The 12,529-nt window shown below is 45.9% G+C and overlaps 2 pseudogenes; one reads left to right on the top strand and one right to left on the bottom strand.

Moving 5' to 3' along the window:
• Positions 1 to 303, bottom strand: part of LOC146820879 (18S ribosomal RNA) — a 1,797-nt pseudogene extending 1,494 nt beyond the window's left edge.
• A 10,845-nt stretch (positions 304 to 11,148) lies between these two features.
• LOC146820878 (18S ribosomal RNA) lies at positions 11,149 to 12,277 on the top strand (annotated as a pseudogene).
• Positions 12,278 to 12,529: the final 252 nt, after the last annotated feature.

The following is a 12,529-nucleotide window of genomic DNA, read 5'->3' as shown; positions in this document are numbered from 1 at the left end:
ATAGGGCAGTTTTCCGAATGTATCGTCGCCATCACGGGGACGTGTGATCGGCCCGAGGTTATCTAGAGTCACCAAAGCGGCCAGGCGAGCCCGGATTGGTCTTGGTGTGATAAATGCACGCATCCCGGGAGGTCAGCGCTTGTCGGCATGTATAAGCTCTAGAATTACCACAGTTATCCAAGTAACAGATGAAGCAATCAAAGGAACCATAACTGATTTAACCCCTTCGCTGCTAGGCCTTTTCCCCCCCTGTGCTAAGCTTTTTTAAGGCTATTTGGGGTAGTGCGCGCTTAGGCCCCTGTAACTTTTTGACCACATAAGGTATCTACGCCAAATTTGCGTCCTTTTTTCCAACATCATGGGAATTCTAAGGGGACCCAGGGTTTGTGGATTCCCCTATAGGGGTCCCAGAAATTAGCCAAAATACAGCTAAATTTAGTTTTTGGGAGAAAAAATGTGAAAAAGGGCTGCAAATGAAAGCGTCTGGGTTTTTCCCTGCAAATGGTATCAATAAAGGGTGTGTGGGGCTGAAATCACAATTTTCCCAGATTTTAGGGAATTACAGACTTTTGTCAGAAATCCAACATTTTTTACACAGTTTTGGCATTTTCTGGGACATAGCCTATTTCTGCTATTTTTTGTGATTTCAATCTCCTTCCAGTTAATGGTAGAAATGGGTATGAAAGCAATAATGGATCCTGGAAAGCTATACATTTTAGAAGAGTAGATAACATTCTGAAATCAGCAAGGGGTCATTTGTGTCGATCCTTCGAGGTTTCTTTATAGAAACTAACAGTTAAATATAGGAAAAATTGAAAATTAGTTGACAAAAACAGCCTTTTGTGTCAACGATTTCACCTGTAACTTCTTCTAATTAAGACAGCTCTTTGAAAGCAATATACCGTTACATCCGCTGGACCTTTCTGGTTGTGGGGATATATAGAACTTGTAGGTTCACCAAGAACCCGACGAAGTCAGAGTCAAAAACTGAGCAGCAATTTGCAATGGCTTTTTATTATATACAGGGTATATAGCAATTATTGTGGGAAAATGTACACATGGAAAAATAGGTATGAAAGACACCTATGTATTTCTGAAATGGGAACAAATTATAGAGTTTAGAAACAGTAGATATTTGCACATTTTCGAAATTGGGAATACTCATACTAGCTTGAGAATTATCAGTCATTTTTTAAAATGACTTCTTTTTTACACAATGTTTTTCATTTGGAAGGCAGAAATGCATCGAAAGTCAATGGGTAATAACAGTTGCTTTACAAATCTGAATTACCCTAAGTCGCCCGATAAAAATGGTACCTCACTTGTGTGGGTAGGCATAGTGCCCACGATAGGAAATGGCTCAAAACCCAACGGGAGCACACCACATTTTCACAATGAAAAATTACCCTTTTTTTGCAAAGTGCCTAGCTGTAGTTTTTGAACCCTCGCTCTGCTGACACCAAGGGAAACCTAGCAAACCTATCCATTTTTGAAAAGTAGAGACCCAAGGGGATCCAGGATGGGGTGACTTGACTGCCTCCCACCAGGTTCTGTTACCCAGAATCCCTTACAAACCTAAAAAATGGTCCCAAAAAATACATTTTGCCCACATTTCTGTGGTGGAAAGGTCTGGAATCTCCGTGGATCCACAAATTTCCATGCACCCCGCATGCCCCAAAGTCTTTCGAGAAAAATGGTACCTCACTTGTGTGGGTCGGCCTAGTGCCCTCGACAGGAAACGGGTCAAAGCGCAACGTGGACACACCTCAATTTTGCAGTGAAAAATGACCCTTTTTTGCCAAAGTGCCTAGCTGTAGTTTTTGAACCATAGCTCGCCGGCACCTAGGGAAACATAGCACACCTATACATTTTCGAAAACTAGACACGCAGAGGAATCCAGGATGGGGTGACTTGACTGCCTTCCACCCAGAATCCCTTGCCAACCTAAAACATTATTAAAAAAAAACACATTTTCCCCACATTTCGGTGGTGGAAAGTTCTGGAATCTGCGTGGATCCACAAATTTCCACCCACCCCGCATTCCCCAAAGTCTTCTAAGAAAAATGGTACCTCACTTGAGTGGGTTGGCCTAGTGCCCGCAACTGGAAACGGCAGAAAATGCAACGTGGACAAACCTCAGTTTCGCTGTGAAAAATGACCCTTTTTTGGCAAAGTGCCTAGCTATAGTTTTTGAACCATAGCTCTGCCGGCACCTAGGGAAGCCTAGCAAATCTATACATTTTTCAAAACAGACACCCAGGGAAATCTAGAATGAGGTGACTTGACTGCCTCCCACCAGGTTTTGTTACCCAGAATCCCTTGCAAACCTAAAACATTATTAAAAAAAAAACATTTTCACCACATTTCTGTGGTGGAAAGTTCTGGAATCTGCGTGCATCCACAAATTTCCACCCACCCCGCATTCCCCAAAGTCTTCCGAGAAAAATGGTACCTCACTTGTATGGGTTGGCCTAGTGCCCGCGACAGGAAACGGCGCAAAAGGCAACATGGACACACCTCAATTTCGCAGTGAAATATGACCCTTTTTGGGCAAAGTGCCTAGCTGTAGTTTTTGAACCCTAGCTCTGCCGGCACCTAGGGAAACCTAGCAAAACTATACATGTTTGAAAACTAGACACCCAGGGGAATCCAGGATGGGGTGACTTGACTGCCTCCCACCAGGTTCTGTTACCCAGAATGCCTTGCAAACCTATAAAATTGTCAAAAAAACACATTTTCCCAATATTTCTGTGGTGGAAGGTTCTGGAATCTGCGTGGTTCCACAAATTTGCACCCACCCCGCGTTCCCCAAAGTCTTCCAAGAAAAATGGTACCTCACTTGTGTGGGTCGGCCTAGGGCCCATGACAGGAAACGCCGCAAAACACAACGTGGTCACACCTCAATTTCGCAGTGAAAATTACCCTTTTTTGGCAAAGTGCCAAGCTGTTGTTTTTTAATTCTCGCTCTGCTGACACCAAGGGAAACCTAGCAAACGTATACATTTTTGAAAACTAGAGACCAAGGGGAATCCAGGATGGGGTGACTTGACTGCCTCCCACCAGGTTCTGTTACCCAGAATCCCTTACAAACCTAAAAAATTGTCCCAAAAAATACATTTTGCCCACATTTCTGTGGTGGAAAGGTCTGTAATCTGCGTGGATCCACAAATTTCCATGCACCCCGCGTGCCCCAAAGTCTTTCAAGAAAAATGGTACCTCACTTGTGTGGGTCGGCCTAGTGCCCTCGACAAGAAACGGGTCAAAGCGCAACGTGGACACACCTCAATTTTGCAGTGAAAAATGACCCTTTTTTGGCAAAGTGCCTAGCTGTAGTTTTTGAACCATAGCTCGCCGGCACCTAGGGAAACCTAGCACACCTATACATTTTCGAAAACTAGACACGCAGAGGAATCCAGGATTGGGTGACTTGACTGCCTTCCACCAGGTTCTGTTACCCAGAATCCCTTGCCAACCTAAAACATTATTTAAAAAAACACATTTTCCCCACATTTCGGTGGTGGAAAGTTCTGGAATCTGCGTGGATCCACAAATTTCCACCCACCCCGCATTCCCCAAAGTCTTCTAAGAAAAATGGTACCTCACTTGAGTGGGTTGGCCTAGTGCCCGCAACTGGAAACGGCAGAAAATGCAACGTGGACAAACCTCAGTTTCGCTGTGAAAAATGACCCTTTTTTGGCAAAGTGCCTAGCTATAGTTTTTGAACCATAGCTCTGCCGGCACCTAGGGAAGCCTAGCAAATCTATACATTTTTCAAAACAGACACCCAGGGAAATCTAGAATGAGGTGACTTGACTGCCTCCCACCAGGTTTTGTTACCCAGAATCCCTTGCAAACCTAAAACATTATTAAAAAAAAAACATTTTCACCACATTTCTGTGGTGGAAAGTTCTGGAATCTGCGTGCATCCACAAATTTCCACCCACCCCGCATTCCCCAAAGTCTTCCGAGAAAAATGGTACCTCACTTGTATGGGTTGGCCTAGTGCCCGCGACAGGAAACGGCACAAAAGGCAACATGGACACACCTCAATTTCGCAGTGAAATATGACCCTTTTTTGGCACAGTGCCTAGCTGTAGTTTGTTAAACATAGCTCTACCGGCACCTAGGGAAATCTAGCAAACCTATACATTTTTGAAAAGTAGACACCCAGGGGAATCCCGGATGGGGTGACTTGACTGCCTCCCACCAGGTTCCATTACCCAGAATCCCTTGCAAACCCAAAACAATTTCCAAAAAAACACATTTTCCACACATTTCTGTGGTGGAAAGTTCTGGAATCCGCGTGGATCCACAAATTTCCACCCACCCCGCGTTCTCCAAAGTCTTTCGAGAAAAATGGCACCTCACTTGTGTGGGTCGGCCTAGTGCCCACGACAGGAAACGGCGCAAAACGCAATGTGGTCACACCTCAATTTCGCAGTGAAAATGACCCTTTTTTGGCAAAGTGCCTAGCTGTAGTTTTTTAATTCTCGCTCTGCTGACACCAAGGGAAACCTAGCAAACCTATACATTTTTGAAAACTAGAGACCAAGGGGAATCCAGGATGGGGTGACTTGACTGCCTTCCACCAGGTTCTGTTACCCAGAATCCCTTACAAACCTAAAAAATTGTCCCAAAAAATACATTTTGCCCACATTTCTGTGGTGGAAAGGTCTGGAATCTGCGTGGATCCACAAATTTCCATGCACCCCGCGTGCCCCAAAGTCTTTTGAGAAAAATGGTACCTCACTTGTGTGGGTCGGCCTAGTGCCCTCGACAGGAAACGGGTCAAAGCGCAACGTGGACACACCTCAATTTTGCAGTGAAAAATGACCCTTTTTTGGCAAAGTGCCTAGCTGTAGTTTTTGAACCATAGCTCGCCGGCACCTAGGGAAACCTAGCACACCTATACATTTTCAAAAACTAGACACGCAGAGGAATCCAGGATTGGGTGACTTGACTGCCTTCCACCAGGTTCTGTTACCCAGAATCCCTTGCCAACCTAAAACATTATTAAAAAAAACACATTTTCCCCACATTTCGGTGGTGGAAAGTTCTGGAATCTGCGTGGATCCACAAATTTCCACCCACCCCGCGTTCCCCAAAGTCTTCTAAGAAAAATGGTACCTCACTTGAGTGGGTTGGCCTAGTGCCCGCAACTGGAAATGGCAGAAAATGCAACGTGGACACTCCTCAGTTTCGCTGTGAAAAATGACCCTTTTTTGGCAAAGTGCCTAGCTATAGTTTTTGAACCATAGCTCTGCCGGCACCTAGGGAAGCCTAGCAAATCTATACATTTTTCAAAACAGACACCCAGGGAAATCTAGAATGAGGTGACTTGACTGCCTCCCACCAGGTTTTGTTACCCAGAATCCCTTGCAAACCTAAAACATTATTAAAAAAAACAAATTTTCACCACATTTCTGGGCGCTTTACACTTTTTTTGGCCACTTCCATTAAAAACTTTAAACATCTATATCTTTGGTTGTACTTATTGGATTTCTATTGGTCTGATGCCATTTTGTAATTGAAATGAAGCTCTACTTTGATAAGTTGGAGTGGGATTTTTACTGTGTTTTTTAAATTTTATCTGTTACGGTATTTCTAAATACTTTACACATTCTCTTAAGTTAAGCCTGTCTCCTCAGTGCCATAGCTACCAGGGGTTGTTCTCAGGATTAAATCACTGAAACGTTTCCTGGACCTTACAAGAATACTGTTAATATGACTTCTAGTGGACTGCCATCCAACCCAACTAATAATCCACTTTCTAACACTAGGAAAATGAGATGTATAAAAATATACTATAAATGGAAAATTCTGAAAATGAGTTCTAGCAGATATGCAGAGAAAAAGAGGTTATAAAGATTATCAGCCTAATGAGAAAGACTAAAAGTTCGATTTAGATCTTGGCCACCAGGATACTCCATCAGAAATGTGATGGGTCAGCCATATTACTAGTGCGGTATAATCTATGGCGCTTGCAATATGGCAATCGGGATATCATTCACATTTGTGATAGAGTATCTTATCCTCCAAGATCTAAATCAATCCCAAAGAGGTAAAGGAAGGTAGATTCAAAAAGGGAGAAAAAAAGGAAAATACAGCAGGACATACAACATAAAAGACAAAAGAACAGACAATACATACCTGAATAAAAAAACAGTGGTTGAGGATGGTGAGACAACATGAGGAAGATGACACAACAGCACCAGAAGACAAGTCATACAGGGAAACCAAATAACATAGACGAGAATGGATCGATAGCAACAGGATGCAGGGTGACACCTAAAGGGAGACAAGAGAGGAATGGATATTAATCCAACAATAAAAGAAATGTAACAATATAAAAAGCAAACAAGGATTTGAACTTGAGACCATGAACTGCAATGAAGATAATATTAGAAGGAATCACCAACAAAACAATCAAGCATTAGATCTTGAGGGGTCCATTCTTTCCTCACTGCATCCATAAGACCCTCTGCACAAGTGTTGGATGTTTGTAATGTGTGGTTTTATTGTGATAGGTTCCTTTAACCCCTTCTGTGCCCATGACGAGCTGGACTCGTCATGGAGCACAGTCGCGCTGTACCCATGACGAGTCCAGCTCGTCGTGAGGCATTCCCCGGGGAATCCCTCTGGTGCGGGCACCAGAGGGATTCCCTTTTACTGAAAATAGCCTCGGGAGCTGGGGAAGAGCTTCCCCAGCTCCCGAGGCCCCCCCCCCCCTGCTTACAGTGTAATTACGATCAGCGCGCACGTCGCGCCGACGTCATTACACTGAAAATGAAACTGAAATAAGCCAAGAGGTTCATTTCAGTTTCACTTTGTACATGCTCAGGGGGCTATCTCAGCCCCCTGAGCACGTAGAAAGACGGGAGAGGTATCATTGGAAAGGGGAGAATCCCCAGTGGATCCCTGCTTGGGCATCGCCACAGGAGGGCGATCCCCAAGCAGGGATCTACCCACTAGACACCAGGGAGGGGGAGCGGCCCCTTGGGCAAGGGCCTTTGCTCCCCCCAAATACTTTCGGCATAATTTAGTCTTTTTGCCCCCCCTGGGGGGCAGATGGGGGCAGTAGCCCCCAATCTGCCCCCCCGGGGGGCAAAAAGCCCACTAGACACCAGGGAATTAAAAAAAAAAAATAGGGGTGGGGGCTACCCAAAACGGGCAGGCCCATGCCCCCACCCCACCCCCCAATTATCATAGTCTTTCTGCCCCCCCCCGGGGGGCAGATGCGGCATTGGCCCCTAATCTGCCCCTTCGGGGGGGCAGAAAGCCCACTATACACCAGGGATTTCTTTTCTTTTTTTTTAGGGTGGGGGCTGCACGAAACGGGCATGCGAATGCCCCCACCCACCCACCACCATTACAGCCTTTCTGTCCCCCCTCGGGGGCAAATGGGGCATTGGCCCCCAATCTGCCCCCCCGGGGGGGCAAAAAGACCACTAGACACCAGGGAATTGTAAAAAAAAAAAAATAGGGGTGGGGGCTGCCCAAAACCGGCAGGCCCATGCCCCCACCCCACCCCCCAATTATCACAGTCTTTCTGCCCCACTGGGGGCAGATGGGGCATTGGCCCCTAATCTGCCCCTTCGGGGGGGGGCAGAAAGCCCACTACGCACCAGGGATTTTTTTTGCGCAATTGTTTTTAGGGTGTGGGCTGCCCGAAACGGGCACGCCAATGCCCCCACCCTCCCACACACATTTTCGTGTGGGAAAGTTGTGGCATCACTGGGCTGACACAAATTTCCTACCACCCAGCATTCCCCCGGGCCTCCCGATAAAAACGGTACCTCACTCGTGTGGGAGGCCCAAGTACCCGCGACAGGCAAGGGCCCAAAACATATTGAGGCGACATGAAAATTGCCAACCTCAAAACGACCTGGTTTTGCAAGGGGGGTCACCTGGGTTTTTGGCCCTGTGCTCGGCAGCCACCTAGGGGAACCTTCCAAAGCCACACATTTCTGAAAACTAGACACCCGGGGGATTCCAGGGTGGTATGGTTTGCATGGATCCCCCAACGTTTCCTTACCCAGAATGCCCTGCAAACCTCAAATTTAGCTGAAAAAATCACCTTTTTCACACATTTTCGTGTGGGAAAGTTGTGGCATCACCGAGCTGACACAAATTTCCTACCACCCAGCGTTCCCCCGGGTCTCACGATAAAAACGGTGCCTTACTCATGTGGGAGGACCAAGTACCCGCGACAGGCAAGGGCCTAAAACGTTTTGAGACGACATGAAAATTGCCTACCTCAAAACGACCTGGTTTTGCAAAGGGGGTCACTTGGGTTTTTGGCCCGGTGCTCGGCCGCCACCTAGGGGAACCTACCAAACCCACATATTTCTGAAAACTAGATACCCGGGGGATTCCAGGGAGGTATGGCTTGCGTGGATCCCCCAACGTTTCCTTACCCAGAATGCCCTGCAAACCTCACATTTAGCTGACAAAAATCACCTTTTTCACACATTTTCGTGTGGGAAAGTTGTGGCATCACTGGGCTGACATAAATTTCCTACCACCCAGCGTTCCCCCGGGCCTCCCGATAAAAACGGTACCTCACTCGTGTGGGAGGCCCAAGTACCCGCAACAGGCAAGGGCCCAAAACATATTGAGGCGACATGAAAATTGCCTACCTCAAAACGACCTGGTTTTGCAAGGGGGGTCACCTGGGTTTTTGGCCCTGTGCTCGGCAGCCACCTAGGGGAACCTTCCAAAGCCACACATTTCTGAAAACTAGACACCCGGGGGATTCCAGGGAGGTATGGTTTGCGTGGATCCCCCAACGTTTCCTTACCCAGAATGCCCTGCAAACCTCAAATTTAGCTGAAAAAATCACCTTTTTCACACATTTTTGTGTGGGAAAGTTGTGGCATCACCGAGCTGACACAAATTTCCTACCACCCAGCGTTCCCCCGGGTCTCCCGATAAAAACGGTGCCTCACTCATGTGGGAGGCCCAAGTACCCAGGACAGGCAAGGGCCTAAAACGTTTTGAGACGACATGAAAATTGCCTACCTCAAAACGACCTGGTTTTGCAAAGGGGGTCACCTGGGTTTTTGGCCCGGTGCTCGGCGGCCACCTAGGGGAACCTACCAAACCCACATATTTCTGAAAACTAGATACCCGGGGGATTCCAGGGAGGTATGGCTTGCGTGGATCCCCCAACGTTTCCTTACCCAGAATGCTCTGCAAACCTCAAATTTAGCTGAAAAAATCACCTTTTTCACACATTTTTGTGTGGGAAAGTTGTGGCATCACCGGGCTGACACAAATTTCCTAGCACCCAGCGAAATTGAGGTGTGTCCATGTTGCATTTGGCGCCGTATCCTGTCGCGGTCACTAGGCCGACCCGCACAAGTGAGGTACCATTTTTCTCGGAAGACTTTGGGGAACGCGGAATGGGTGGAAATTTGTGGATCAACGCAGATTCCAGAACTTTCCACCAGAGAAATGTGGAGAAAATGTGTTTTTTAGGGCAATGTTTTAGGTTTACAAGGGATTCTGGGTAACAGAACCTGGTGGGAGGCAGTCAAGTCACCCCATCCTGGATTCCCCTGGGTGTCTAGTTTTCCAAAAAGTATAGGTTTGCTAGGCTTCCCTAGGTGCCGGCAGAACTATGGTTCAAAAACTACAGCTACGCACTTTGCCAAAAAAGGGTCATTTTTCACAGCGAAATTGAGGTGTGTCCACATTGCGTTTTGCGCCGTTTCCTGTCGCGGGCACTAGGCCGACCCACACAAGTGAGGTACCATTTTTCTCAGAAGACTTTGGGGAACACTGGGTGGGTGGAAATTTGTGGATCTAAGTAGATTCCAGAACTTTCCACCACAGAAATATGGGGAAAATTTGTTTTTTTTGGCAATTTTTAGGTTTGCAGGGGATTCTGGGTAACAGACCCTGGTGGGAGGCAGTCAAGTCACCCCATCCTGGATTCCCCTGGGTGTCTAGTTTTCAAAAATGTATAGGTTTGCTAGGTTTTCCTAGGTGCCGGCAGAGCTATGGTTCAAAAACTACAGCTAGGCACTTTGCCAAAAAAGGGTAATTTTTCGCTACGAAATTGAGGTGTGTCCACCTTACGTTTTGCGCCGTTTCCTGTCGCGGGCACTAGGCTGACCCACACAAGTGAGGTACCGTTTTTCTCGGAAGACTTAGGGTAACTCAGATTTGTAAAGGAACTGTTATTACCTATTGACTTTCGATGCATTTCTGCCTTCCAAATGAAAGACATTGTGTAAAAAAGAAGTCATTCTAAAAAATGACTGATAATTCTCATGCTAGTATGAGTATCCCAATTTCGGAAATGTGCAAATATCTACTGTTTCTAAACTCTACATTTTGTTCCCATTTCAGAAATACATAGATGTCTTTCATACCGATTTTTCCATGTACACATTTTTACAGAATAATTACTATATACCTGGTACATGATAAAAAAACATTGCAAGTTGCTGCTCAGTTTTTGGCTCTGGGTTCGTCGGGTTCTTGGTGAACCTACAAGTCCTATATATCCCCACAACCAGTAATGTCCAGTGGATGTAACGGTATATTGCTTTCAAAGAGCTGTCAAAATTAGAAGAAGTTACAGGTGAAAACGTTGACACAAAAGGTGCTTTTTTTAAACAAATGTTCAATTTTTCCTATATTTAACTGTTAGTTTCTATAAAGAAACCTTGATGGAGCTACACAAATGACCCCTTGCTGAATTCAGAATTTTGTCTACTTCTCTAAAATGTATAGCTTTCCAGGATCTATTATTGCTTTTGTACCCATTTCTACCATTAACTGGAAGGAGGTTGAAAGCACAAAAAATAGCAAAAATAGGCTATGTCCCAGAAAAATGCCAAAACTGTGTAAAAACTATGGGTTTCTGACAAAAGTCTGGTCCCCCCTAAAAGCTGGGAAAATTGTGATTTCAGCTCCACAAACCCTTTTTTGATAATATTTGCAGGGAAAAACCCAGATGCTTTCATTTGCAGCCCGTTCTTCCCATTTTCCCCCCCAAAAACTAAATTTTGCTGTATTTTGGCTCATTTCTGTGACCCCTCCAGGGGAATCCACAAACCCTGAGTACCTTCAGAATCCCCATGATGTTGGAAGAAAAGGACGCAAATTTGGTGTGGATACCTTATGTGGTCGAAAAGTTACAGGGGCCTCAGCGCGCACTACCCCAAATAGCCTTAAAAAAGCTTAGCACAGGGGGGGAAAAGGCCTAGCAGCGAAGGGGTTAAATCAGTTATGGTTCCTTTGATTGCTTCATCTGTTACTTGGATAACTGTGGTAATTCTAGAGCTTATACATGCCGACAAGCGCTGACCTCCCGGGATGCGTGCATTTATCACACCAAGACCAATCCGGGCTCGCCTGGCCGCTTTGGTGACTCTAGATAACCTCAGGCCGATCACACGTCCCCGTGACGGCGACGATACATTCGGAAAACTGCCCTATCAACTTTCAATGGTACTTTCTGTGCCTACCATGGTGACCACGGGTAACGGGGAATCAGGGTTAAATTTCGGAGAGGGAGCCTGAGAAACGGCTACCACATCCAAGGAAGGCAGCAGGCGTGCAAATTACCCACTCCCGACTCGGGGAGGTAGTGATGAAAAATAACAATACAGGACTCTTTTGAGGCCCTGTAATTGGAATGAGTACACTTTAAATCCTTTAACAAGAATCCATTGGAGGGCAAGTCTGGTGCCAGCAGCCGCGGTAATTCCAGCTCCAATAGCGTATATTAAAGTTGCTGCAGTTAAAATGCTCGTAGTTGGATCATGGGATCGAGCTGGTGGTCCGCCGCAAGGCTAGCTACCGCCTGTCCCAGCCCCTGCCTTTCAGCGCCCCCTTGATGCTCTTGACTGAGTGTCTTGGGGGTCCGAAACGTTTACTTTGAAAAAAAGTGTTCAAAGCAGGCCAGTCGCCTGAATACTTCAGCTAGCAATAATGGAATAGGACTCCGGTTCTATTTTGTTGGTTTTCGGAACTGGGGCCATGATTAAGAGGGATGGCCGGGGGCATTCGTACCGTGCCGCTAGAGGTGAAATTCTTGGACCGGCACAAGACGAACCAAAGCAAAATCATTTGCAAAGAATGTTTTTATTAATCAAGAACGAAAGACGGAGGTTCGAAGACAATCAGATACCGTCGTTGTTCTGACCATAAACGATGCTGACTAGCGATCCGGCGGCGTTATTCCCATGACCCACCAAGCAGCTTCCGGGAAGCCAAAAAAACATTGCAAGTTGCTGCTCAGTTTTTGGCTCTGGGTTCGTCGGGTTCTTGGTGAACCTACAAGTCCTATATATCCCCACAACCAGTAATGTCCAGTGGATGTAACGGTATATTGCTTTCAAAGAGCTGTCAAAATTAGAAGAAGTTACAGGTGAAAACGTTGACACAAAAGGTGCTTTTTTTCAACAAATGTTCAATTTTTCCTATATTTAACTGTTAGTTTCTATAAAGAAACCCTGATGGAGCTACACAAATGACCCCTTGCTGAATTCAGAATTTTGTCTACTTCTCTAAA

The sequence above is a fragment of the Triturus cristatus genome, chromosome 6 (assembly GCF_964204655.1).
Source record: "Triturus cristatus chromosome 6, aTriCri1.1, whole genome shotgun sequence".
In the NCBI taxonomy this organism is placed as follows: domain Eukaryota; kingdom Metazoa; phylum Chordata; class Amphibia; order Caudata; family Salamandridae; genus Triturus; species Triturus cristatus.
Note: the sequence above shows the minus strand (reverse complement) of the source record. Positions and strands in the feature narration are given on the sequence as shown.